The 12,576-nt window shown below is 41.4% G+C and overlaps 1 long non-coding RNA gene across 1 annotated transcript in view; it reads left to right on the top strand.

Moving 5' to 3' along the window:
• The window catches only part of LOC309605651, a 923,254-nt gene that overhangs the window by 67,168 nt on the left and 843,510 nt on the right, over positions 1-12,576 (top strand). The gene's annotated exons all lie outside the window — the stretch shown is intronic.

Below are 12,576 nucleotides of genomic sequence, written 5' to 3'. Positions count from 1 at the left end.
GAAGAGCGAAGCAGAGGTTGGAGTGAGGCGATGTGAGAAGGACTCAAGTCGCCATTACTGGTTCTGAAAATGGAGGAAGGGGTCATGAGCCAAGGAACACGGGTGGCCACTAGAAACAGGAAACGGGAAGGAAATGGATTCTCCTCTAGAACTTCCAGAACGGACACAAGCCTGCCAAGATTTTAGAACAGTGAGAGCCATGTTGGACGTGGGACTTCTAGCCACAGAAGTGTAAGTTAATAAATTTGTATTGTTTTACGCCACTAAAGTAGTGATAATTTGCTATGGCAGCAATAGGAAAACAATGCTTATTCTCTTTTATTGTTCTTTATTTTTATTTATTTATTTTTAAATTGAAGTATAGTTGATTTACAATGTTGTGTTAGTTTCAGGTGTACAGCAAAGTGATTCAATTATACATATATATATATTTTTTTTCTTTTTTTTTTCAGATTTTTCCCTTATAGGTTATTATAAAATATTGAGGATAGTTCCCTGTGCTATACAGTGGGTCCTTGTTGGTTAATTATTTCATTTGTGTGAGTCTTACCTCCCTAAGAGACCATAATCACTCTTAGGAAATTGGTCTTATTCATTTCTTCTTTCTTTTTCAGGCTCGATTAGATACATGCTTTAGGCTATAGGTGAACTCACCAAGCAGACCCATTACAAAGCATCTGCTGACAACTTGGAGAAAGCGTGGCATCCATGCAAGGACTAGGAGTCAGTTGTAGATCCATTTTCATGACAAAGAGAAAAATATCGTGCTGCCAGTCCAGGCAGCAAGCTTTCTCTCCCCTCTCAGAGGGCACTATTACATCCTTTAGTGTCAGGGATACAAGGGCAAGGTATCTGTCCCCCTCTTCCTCCTATCTGTTTTTAAAATCCTCCCCTCCTCATATTGAGCAGCTGGTGGTGGGAGGAGCCTTTTCTAACTGCATCACTTAAATAGAATGACTTTCCTTACTCCTTCATGTTGACCCCTTCAGCTGTTTTTTCAGTAGACATGGTACCTTCCAGGGCAAATGGAGGAAGCCAAATAGTGAGTATCTTGGTGTTAAATAAAGATACTGTTAAAGATAGCATGAAGTTTACAGCAAATTTGTAGAATGTCAGAATTAGAAAGAAACTTCAAAACCTCTCAATCCAAGAGATTTGTTTGACAAATGTGGAAATCGAGGTCCAAACGATTTTCTCAAAGTCACATCATTTAGGGTTACAGGTAGGAATTAGAACCTTATCTCCTGAATCCCAGCACTCTTCCTCTTCCCCTTTCCTCCACTGCATCCACTGGCAAAACAAAACACTCTACTGAAACAACCACAATTTCAGACAAGGTGAAACAATGCATAATACCAACTTAAGAAGTTATTATAATTAATTCTAAGAAGTTATTAGAATCTTGTTTCTTTGAACTTTGAGGCATTTAAAATTGTTATTTTATGAATTTTATTATGGGTCTGATTTGGTTTTATTTTTTAGCAATTTACGTAAGTGGCAGCACTGACATTTTCCTGCTGCAAAGTTGTCAATCTCCCAAATGTTGGTACAGGAACTGTAAATAATTCATGCCTAGTACTACAAATCACATTAGCCCTGAAGCAGGAAGACATGCCTATGTCCTCCTCTGACTCAACATCATGGCCAGAGGACCAGACCTCTTACCTGATGTTGCAGCAGATTAACCATGTTCCAGCATCTCAGGGCCTCAATGGCACCTTGAAAATACAATCAAGTCAAGCCAAATTCTCTTGTTATTTCCTCACCTATAAAACAAAGATAATGATATCCATCTTATTAAAGTGTTGAGAGTATAAGAGAGAACATATACATAGTGCTTGACACACAGCTGGACCTCAATTGTTCATAGTTTTAATATTAATAACTTTCTGCTTTGTTCTATTTCAATATGATTTTTATATAATTTTCATACTCACAGTACATGCAACATTTTTCAGACAATTTTATCTCTAGCATAATTAAACATTGATGTTCCCCTCCTCCAATCTTGCATAGATCCACCTGCATAAATCACTGATGGAAAGCTTGGGCTTCTCCCCTTCTTTACACAGTACAAACAATTAAAAAAATCACTTTATGTTTTTAGTGCAGTCTTAGATTCACAGCAAAATTGGGAGGAAGGTACAGAGATTTCCCACATACCTCCTGTGCCCACACATGCACAGCCTCCCCCATTATTAACATCCCCCACCTGAGTGGTACATTTGTTACCAGTAGCTTTCTGTGAATGATTTTTAGTTTAAATCCATTGTGGTCTGAGAGCAAAGATTGTATGATTTCTTTTCTCTTAAATTTGTTAAGGTTTGTTGTGTGGCCCAGAGTGTGATCTATCTTGGTGAACATTCCATGTGAGCTGGAGAAAACTGTGTGTTCTGCTATTGTGAAAGTAGTCTATAGAGGTTGATTATATACAGTTGATGATGTTGTTGCCTAGTTCAACTATGTCCTTACTGATTTTTCTTATTTTTTTAATTAGATTATTTTTTAACATCTTTAAAAAAATTAATTAATTTAATTTTTTTAACACCTTTATTGGAGTATAATTGCTTTACAATGGTGTGTTAGTTTCTGCTTTATAACAAAGTGAATCAGTTATACATATACATATATCCCCCTATCTCTTCCTTCTTGTGTCTCCCTCCCTCCCACCCTCCCTATCCCACCCCTCTAGGTGGTCACAAAGCACCGAGCTGATCTCCCTGTGCTATGTGGCTGCTTCCCACTAGCTATCTATTTTACATTTGGTAGTGTATATATGTCCATGCCACTCTCTCACTTTGTTCCAGCTTACCCTTCCCCCTCCCTGTGTCCTCAAGTCCTTTCTCTAGTAGGTCTGCGTCTTTATTCCTGTCTTGCCCCTAGGTTCTTCATGACCTTTTTTTTTTTTTTTAGATTCCATATATATGTGTTAGTATACGGTATTTGTTTTTCTCTTTCTGACTTACTTCATGCTGTATGACAGACTCTAGGTCCATCCACCTCACTACAAATAACTCAATTTCGTTTCTTTTTATGGCTGAGTAATATTCCATTGTATATATGTGCCACATCTTCTTTATCCGTTCATCTGTTGATGGACACTTAGGTTGCTTCCATATCCTGGCTATTGTAAATAGAGCTGCAATGAACATTGTGGTACATGACTCTTTTTGAATTATGGTTTTCTCAGGGTATATGCCCAGTAGTGGGATTGCTGGGTCGTATGGTAGTTCTATTTTTAGATTTTTAAGGAACCTCCATACTGTTCTCCATAGTGGCTGTATCAATTTACATTCCCACCAACAGTGCAAGAGTGTTCCCTTTTCTCCACACCCTCTCCAGCATTTATTGTTTGTAGATTTTTTGATGATGGCCATTCTGACCAGTGTGAGATGATATCTCACTGTAGTTTTGATTTGAATTTCTCTAATGATTAATGATGTTGAGTATTCTTTCATGTATTTGTTGGCAATCTGTATATCTTCCTTGGAGAACTGTCTATTCAGGTCTTCGGCCCATTTTTGGATTAGGTTGTTTGCTTTTTTGATCTTGAGCTGCGTGAGCTGTTTGTAAATTTTGGAGATTAATCCTTTGTCAGTTGCTTCATTTGCAAATATTTTCTCCCATTCTGAGGGTTGTCTTTTCATCTTGTTTATGGTTTCCTTTGCTGTGCAAAAGCTTTTACGTTTCATTAGGTTCCATTTTTTAATTTTTGTTGTTATTTCCATTTGTCTAGGAGGTGGGTCAAAAAGGATCTTGCTGTGTTCTGCAAGAGTTCTGCTTATGTTTTCCTCTAAGAGTTTTATAGTGTCTGGCCTTACATTTAGGACTTTAATCCATTTGGAGTTTATTTTTGTGTAGGGTGTTAGAGAGTGTTCTAATTTCATTCTTTCACATGTAGCTGTCCAGTTTTCCCAGCACCACTTGTTGACGAGGCTGTCTTTTCTCCATTGTATATTCTTGCCTCCTTTATCAAAGATAAGGTGACCATATGTGTGTGGGCTTACCTCTGGGCTTTCTATCCTGTTCCATTGATCTATATTTCCGTTTTTGTGCCAGTACCATACTGTCTTGATTACTGTAGCATTGTAGTATAGTCTGAAGTCTGGGAGCCTGATTCCTCCAGCTCTGTTTTTCTTTCTCAAGATTGCTTTGGCTATTTGGGGGTCTTTTGTGTTTCCATACAAATTGTGAAATTTTTTGTTCTAATTCTGTGAAAAATGCCATTGGTAATTTGATAGGGATTGCATTGAATCTGTAGATTGCTTTGGGTAGTACAGTCATTTTCACAATGGTGATTCTTCCAATCCAAGAACATGGTATATCTCTCCATCTATTTGTATCATCTTTAATTTCTTTCATCAGTCTCTTATAATTTTCTGCATACAGGTCTTTTGTCTCCTTAGGTAGGTTTATTCCTAGGTGTTTTATTCTTTTTGTTGCAGTGGTAAATGGGAGTGTTTTCTTAATTTCACTTTCAGGTTTTTCATCATTAGTGTATAGGAATGCAAGGGATTTCTGTGCATTAATTTTGTACACTGCTCCTTTACCAAGTTCATTGATTAGCTCTATTAGTTTTCTGGTAGCATCTTTAGGATTCTCTATGTATAGTATCATGTCATCTGCAAACAATGACAGCTTTACTTCTTCTTTTCCAATTTGGATTCCTTTTGTTTCTTTTTCTTCTGATTGCTGTGGCTAAGACTTCCAAAACTGTGTTGAATAATAGTGGTGAGAGTGGGCAACCTTGTCTTCTTCCTGATCTTAGTGGAAATGGTTTCAGTTTTTCACCATTGAGGACGATGTTGGCTGTGGGTTTGTCATATATGGCCTTTATTATGTTGAGGTAAGTTCCCTCTATGCCTACTTTCTAGAGGGTTTTTATCATAAATGGTCTTACTTATTTTTCTGCCTGCTGTATCTGTCCATTTCTGATAGAAGGGTGTTGAAGTCTCCAGCTGTGTAGTGGGTTCATCAATTTCTCCTTGCAGTTCTATCAGTTTTTCCCTCGCATATTTTGTTGCTTTTTTTTTAGGCACAAACATGTTAAGGAGTATTATGTCTTCTTGGAGAGTGACCCCCTTATTATTATGTAATCCCCTTCTTTATCCCTGATACCTTTCCTTGAAGTCTGCTCTGTCTGAAATTAACAGCTACTCCTGTTTCTTATGTTAGCATGGTATATTTTCTCTACCCACTTACTTTCAATCTGTGTCTGTATTTATATTTAAAGTCAATTTCTTGCAGACAACATATAGCTGGGTCCCGATTTTTGATACACTCTGACAGTTTCTGTCTGCTAATTGGTGCATTCAGACCACTGACATTCAAAGTGTTTATTGATATAGCTGGATAAATATTTACTACATTTGTGACTGTTTCTTATTTGTTGCATTGTTCTTGGTTGCTATTTTTATCTTCCACTCCTTTTCTGCCTTTTGAGACAGAAAGTAGGATGGTGGTTGCTAGGAATGGGGAATTATAGTTTAATGGGTATAGAGTTACAGTTATACAAAGTGAAAAGACTTAATACAGGATGAAAAGCACTCCTAAATGCTTACTCAGGATCTGTTTGCTCTGTGTTTACACATGATTCTGACAAGCTTTATTTCTGTTCTCTTGAGTACAGATTAACTGAGCAGATGACCACAGAGACCCTTTTTATATTGCTTGACCAGTATTTACCAGGTCTCACTTAATCCCTATAGGCTCTTTGTTTCCATACTAGTATATTAAGTTTTTCTTTTGTTGCTTTTATTTGTTGTTAGTTTTACCACACAGCAAATGCAAATGCAAGTGGGTAGGTTGTTGCTAAATGCAGTCACAATGACACCAGCAAGAAGGGATAGTTGACAACCTGATGGGAAGTAATGAAAGAGAATAACCATAAAATTATATAGATATTAGACATCAAAAAGAACTGACAGTTTGATTATGTCTAGTTTGGGGATATTGGCCCTACATATCTTATAGCCCTGTCAGTGGCACTGTCTTCATGCTAGCGCACTAAATAATAATTTTATGATAGTGTCAATAGATCCTCAAGAAAGGATTTATTTATTTATTTAACATCTTTATTGGAGTATAATTGCTTTACAATGGTGTGTTAGTTTCTGCTATATAACAAAGTGAATCAGCTATACATATACATACATCTCCATATCTCCTCCCTCTTGCGTCTCCCTCCACCCTCCCTATCCCACCCCTCTAGGTGGTCACAAAAAGGATTTAAATTGTATTCAGTTTATTCGTTCTAAGAAAGTAGAGGAGTATGCAGTGCATTTTACTAGTTTTCCATACAAGTTGATATGATTTTGCACTTGCAGGAGCAGGGATAAAGTTTTGTTATAATGATGATAGTAGCCACCACTCTTGAGTGCCTGCTCCATGCCAGGCAGTGTGGCAAATATTCATTATAAATTGTCATTAGCCCTGCTAGGCAATGAGCCTGCATCATGGCCAGGCAGGTATGTAAGAGGTTTGGGGAAGGCAGATTCATTGTGCTGTGGCTTTGGCAATTTGGACTTATTTTGAGAATGAAACACTTACAGATTGCCTTCCTCTTAAGAAGGCAGAGGAGTGTGTATTGATTTTACTTAATTTATCTAATTGAGCTGATACAGTCAGATAAGCTTTTGTTATATAATAATAGACACCACTCTTAAGTACCTCCTTCATGCCAAGCAATGTGTTTGGTGTTTAACATAAAATATTTTAACATAAAATATTGTTACTCCCCATTTTACATGTTGAGAAACTGTGGCTCAGAGAGATTGTTATCTGCTCAAGGACATAAGTGAGTCACAAAGGCATGACCCAAATTCAGTTGTTTAATACCCCAAAGCCTTACTCTTCTCAATCCCAGGAGACTCCAGTTATAGAGGAAGTCCCCTCATGTGCACGGTATGGTTTGCCAACAGAGCCCATAAAGGAGCTGTCTGTGTAAGGAACTTCTCGTACAGTGGGAAGGTTCCTGTTTCTAGCCCTCTTCTCCATGGAACACTGTTCTTACTCAGGGAGAGGAGAGCCATTCTGGATGGCTCTGAACCAAGGGAGAATTTTAGCCATCTCAGAGGAACCCACCTAGAGTAATTCCTTGGTGTTACCTGCTGAGCCTGTCCACCCCTCAAAGTGACCAGCCTGGCCCTGGTTTACCACACTCAGCATTTTCTCTGGCAGCTGAAGTCACCCTAGAAATGGCCTCTGGATTTGGGAAGGAAACTCTCCTGGTACCTGCCGCAAAGAAGGTCCCTGTGTGGTTGGGAGGAGCACCCCAAGGGCAAGTCAACTCAGCTCTGTAGGAAAGTTAGGCCCTCTCATTTTCCAAGAATGACAAGCCAGCAAAACTCCACAGACACGATATCCCTTCCTTCATTCTGCCATGAATGTCTTTCTGCTTCCTTGTCTAACTTAAAATCTGCTGAAGTTGTCTCCCTGGTTCTAGGCTCTTAATGGCAGTTGCAAGGCTAGAGCTGCCTGTAGTTGGGGATTTCCCTTCCCCTGGTCGGTTGGCCATGATAATATGCCTTCAGGTTAGGCTCTGGTTAAGTGGTGTCTCCTGAGGGCAGGCCTTTGTAGGAACAAACTGTTTTGGTGTATTTCAAAACAGTTCTTTTCCCCTCCTTCTCTGGATGCACAAGGGGATTTTTCTGTTACCTATTGTGAGAACCAAGTGCAGCTTGTAGAGGCAAATCCCACCAGGGTATATTTCTCTCCTATGTACTGTGAGAACCTGTTGAGCATCAGGACTTAAAATTCACACAGTTGTAGGGGACCCCTTATGACTGGGTGCCCCCGGAGTTTTTAACTCTCAGAGTTGTCCACGCTGTGTCTCCAGCAGTTCTTCAGTTACAGTTCAGGTTTTCCTACCATAGCATTGGCTCCAGCACTTGTTCCCACTGAGGTTTCCCCTTGTGATCTCTGCTCTAGTAAGCCATCACCCACTGCCTGTCTCCCCAGTCTTGGGGGCAAAGGTTTGCTTTCTGTTCCCTCTCTTAAGGATCCTAGACAAGTTGTTTCTTTTCCAGTCTCTTCAGCTTTTTACTTGTTATGACAAAGTGGTGACTTCCAAGTTCTTTACACGCAGAACCCAGTCCAATGAATTTTCATTTGAAATTCTCCTGTTAATTGGACGGCTCTGAACTTCCCGTAGTCTGAGGAGAATGAATTATTGTAGCTGTTTTTGCTACTGCTGCTGAAGTTGTTACTGCTGTGATTTTGCTGTTGTTCAGTGTATTTCATACACAAATTGTATAGAATTAAAGGTATAAGTCTTTTAAATGCATGGAAACTCACAGAATTCTCAACCATCTATACGAGGTGATAGACGTTCACTAGACTTATTGTGATAATCATTTCATGATATGTAAGTCCAATCATTATGCTGGACACATACACTTATACAGTGCTGTATGTGTTAATTATATTTCAATAAAACTGGAAAAAGTTTGGGAAAAAAAACAGAATTTCAACCAGATATGGGTCTCTGGCACACTCTGCTAAATCATCTATCTAAAAATTTTTTCATAAAAAAGCACAGGATACTCAGCCAAAAAAAAAAAAAAAAAAACTGAAATAATGCCATTTATAGCAACATGAATGGACCTAGAGTTTATCATACTAAGTGAAGTCAAGAAGAGAAAGACAAATACCGTATTATATTATTTATACATGGAATCTAAAATATGACACAAGTGAACCTATCTATGAAACAGAAACAGACTCACAGACACAAGGAACAGACTTGTGTTTGCCAAGGCGGTGGGGAGGGATGGACTAGGAATTTGGGGTTAGCAGATGCAAGGATTATATATAGAATGGATAAACAACAAGGTCTTACTGTATAGCAGAGAGAACTATATTCAATATCCTGAGATAAACTATAATGAAAAGAAAATAAAAAATAATGTATACATATACATATATATTTATATGTATTTATATAGATAACTGAATCACACTGCTGCCTGCAGAAACGAACACAACATTGTAAATCAAGTATAATTCAATTGAAAAAAGTTTTGAAAAATAGCACAGGAATCTAATTTATTTATTTAGTTCTTTTCTTTTTTTAAATTTTATTTTTTTATACAGCAGGTTCTTATTAGTTATCTATTTTATACTTATTAGTGTATATATGTCAATCCCAATCTCCCAAGGAATCTAATTTAAAAGTATGGAGATAACCACTGCAATTAGTTTATCAGAATGTTGTAAAAAATGTTTTTTCCAAACTAGATTATTTCCACCCTTTAAACCTTTTAAACCTTTAAGTCTGATTTCCAGGTTTAAAAGTTATGAAATAAGACTGAAAAATGAAATGCCAAATAATTAGGTAACTATTTTTAAATCAGTATTTTCCTTGCCAACTTTCTCAAGATTGATTTCTATTTAGTGCTTCAGCTAAAAGAAGCCTCAGGTAGGGCTGGATGCAACATAAGCAACGTGCACATGGTAAGGTCAAAACATCTTTTTAAAAAATTAATTAATTAATTAATCTATTTTTGGCTGTGTTGGGTCTTCGTTTCTGTGCAAGGGCTTGCTCTAGTTGTGGAGAGCGGGGGCCACTCTTCATCGTGGTGCGTGGGCCTCTCACCGTCCCGGCCTCTCTCTTTGTGGAGCACAGGCTCCAGACGTGCAGGCTCAGTAGTTGTGGCTCACGGGCCCAGTTGCTCCGCGGCATGTGGGATCTTCCCAGACCAGGGCTCGAACCAGTGTCCCCTGCATTGGCAGGCAGATTCTCAACCACTGCACCACCAGGGAAGCTTGGTAACTCAGGGATGGGTTCAGAGGAGAATGATTTTGTGTCTCATACTAGGAGACTTTAGACTTTTGAAAGAACCCTAGGGTTAACCTTCCTTTCTCTGTCTTGTTCCTGGAAACTGCCATCGGGAAACCAACTCTGCATGTCAAATAAATTGAGAGGAGTGTCTCAAATGTTTGAGCTCACAATTTTGAAATCCTATTGAAAAGCTGGGCTACCTTGCTAGGTCCGGATTCTCTGCTGGCTGGGATTAGTTTAGAGTCTTGTAACAGCGGTAGGAATGGCTGGTAAATCTGCCACAGTAAATTATTTTCCATTACATCGGGTGAGTGCCACCTGGTATGCAACACATGCTGCTAAGTGCCAAGGATTTTTTTTTTACCTTGCCCCCAGCTCAGCACCAGGACTCATTAGAAATTCAGAGGACTTGATGGATGAGTTCATGTCAGTCCCTCGCTATCTGGGGAGACTTTTTCAAGAAAAGCTGAAATTGCTGGAGGCTACGTTAGCACCCTCTGCGTACAGACCCTGTATCCTGCCTCACACCGCTAGCCCTTTGTAGCCACCAAAGATTTCAGAAGGGGGAATGAATGTAGGCTTTAAAGGTTGAAGGCACACGTGGCAGCCAGGGGTAGAGTTCTGAGCCCACAAAGTGACATGGTTACAAATTCGGCTTCTAAAGTAGTCCTTTCTTAACCATTTTGTCATCACCATTGCACTGGTGAAAGCAATGGTTCTCTCAATAGGAAAAGGCAATTCCCCGGCACACGTACTTACAAATGATTTCAGAAGATTGATACGTCAGAAACCTCAGGTCTTGGAAGTCATGTCGGCAAAAGTGTTTTGCACCTGAGTTTTAAAGCCTCGCCTACAACAGTCTTAAGTGGCAGAGCCCAATTTACATGCCGCACAGTATCTGCCTTGCCGCGTTCGCCAATTTAGTCTTGCTGCTGAGTTCCTAACCCCGGTCTGGGTCTCAGCCCCCGATTTCTGCCTCCAGACTCCAAGGTGCACTGAACCCGCGATCCGCCATCCTGAATCTTTCCCTTGCACATCTTGCCTTTCCCGGCTCTGCGCCCAAGCGCACTTGTGCGCTTCCAACCGGTTATTCCATTCCCCAGATCCCCCACCGCCCTGCCTGAGAAGAGCCAGTTTCAGATATCCAGTTCCCCTGCCCCAAGGTTTTATTCGCTTGCATCAGTGCCACCGCTGCGGTTAAGAAGCAGAAAATTGGAATAAGTGCCTCTTGGAAGTTAGGTGTCCTGAGCCCGAAGACCACCAAGCTGCAAGGGGAAGAGATGTGCCGCGAGGCAGCCGCCGTGTCGAACAAAACACTGAAGCTTCTTGACACTGAGGTCTGGGGCGTGGACCTGTGGCTCGGGTCACTCGTGGCTCGTTTCGGCTAGTTTCGGTTCCGCCTGAGAAAACCAGCTACCTGGGATTCGTGTTTTATTCCACCGCCCCGCGATGCCGCCGCAGTGCTTGCCGCGCTGGAGGGTCTGTACAGGCTGCTTGGATCTTGCGCTATGTGCTCAGACCCAGCGATACTGCGGACAGTGAGAAGCTTCGTTTTCTGCATTCTATCTGCTGAGGACAGCAAGTCAGCACCTCAGACCTTCCTGGAAGGCTTAGAGCAGGAGCTCCGACAGAGAGATCCAGAAACGTGCTGGGCAGGGTGTAGGCGGGTCGAGGTGCTGGGTAATCGGCCTTCAGAGCACACTTACTGAGAGTCGGTGCAGGTTTCGTGGACGCAGGTCCTAACCATGCCGCTCTGAGCATACTTAGGGTGGGACTGTGAGCATTGCCTGCAGGCCCCCGAGCGCCAGTGTCATTTTGTGAGCGCCTGTGCTTTGGGAGTGCGCACATGTCTGGAGAACGTACTGAGTTTGTGTGTGTGTAAGAGTATGACTGAAGTGAGAGCGAGGATTGCACTCCGCTGGACTCTTTAGCACCATCAAGCTTGGCGGGCTTTCTAGCAGAGGACTGAATTGCAGTAGACGTGGGTGCAGGGCTGGAATCACAGGTCACTGGAACATCTTGGCAAACAGCAGCCGGAAGCAAGGGGCAGCTGGGCAAATGGTTGGAGAAGGAGGCTGAACTTTAGGTGATGAATGGCGGGGGAGGAGGCGTGGGGCTACAGGTCCGCTTGGAAGCTTTTAGCCTTGCACTTCCCTGCTCTGGCCCAGTAGGGCATCCAGCCCCTCCTTAACCCACATGATGGACCAACCAGCATGACTCCAGGCAGCTGCACAGGGTGCTGATTGGGAAGACGGATTGCGATCCCACGGAATCCCCTATGAACTTCCCTGGTAAGCACTTCTGGATCCCCACCTGGGCAGAGAACAGGTACATACTTACTACTGATAACACTCCTTCAAGATGAGAATATGATCCCCATTTCAAAGATAAGTATACTGAGGCACTAGAAGTTACTAGCCCACGATGTTTCCACCTGGAAAAGGCACAGCTGCAACAGAGTTCCAGTGTGACAAAGTTCTTGATCCCCTGTGTCTGATACCCACAAGCCCTGCCCTCCTGTGCGTGATTCCAGCTGCCTGAATCAGACCCCTCCTTGGGCACAGAATCATCAACTCTACTGTGCATTAACCCTCGAAGCTGCACTTGCACGGAGGTCTGCGGTCAGACCTAGGGGAGACAGGGTTCCTTGTAATGCTGGACTCTGCCCGACAAGATCGCACAGGTGGGGATGGAGTGGGACACGTGCGTGTTCAAAACCCGCGAAACCGAACAGCTGAAGTTAACCATGACGTCAACCTGTCCTCAAATTCCTACTCACTTTTTGTGTGTTTTTC

This window comes from Balaenoptera borealis, assembly GCF_965194805.1.
Source record: "Balaenoptera borealis genome assembly, chromosome: 11".
Classification (NCBI taxonomy): Eukaryota; Metazoa; Chordata; class Mammalia; order Artiodactyla; family Balaenopteridae; genus Balaenoptera; species Balaenoptera borealis.
Note: the sequence above shows the minus strand (reverse complement) of the source record. Positions and strands in the feature narration are given on the sequence as shown.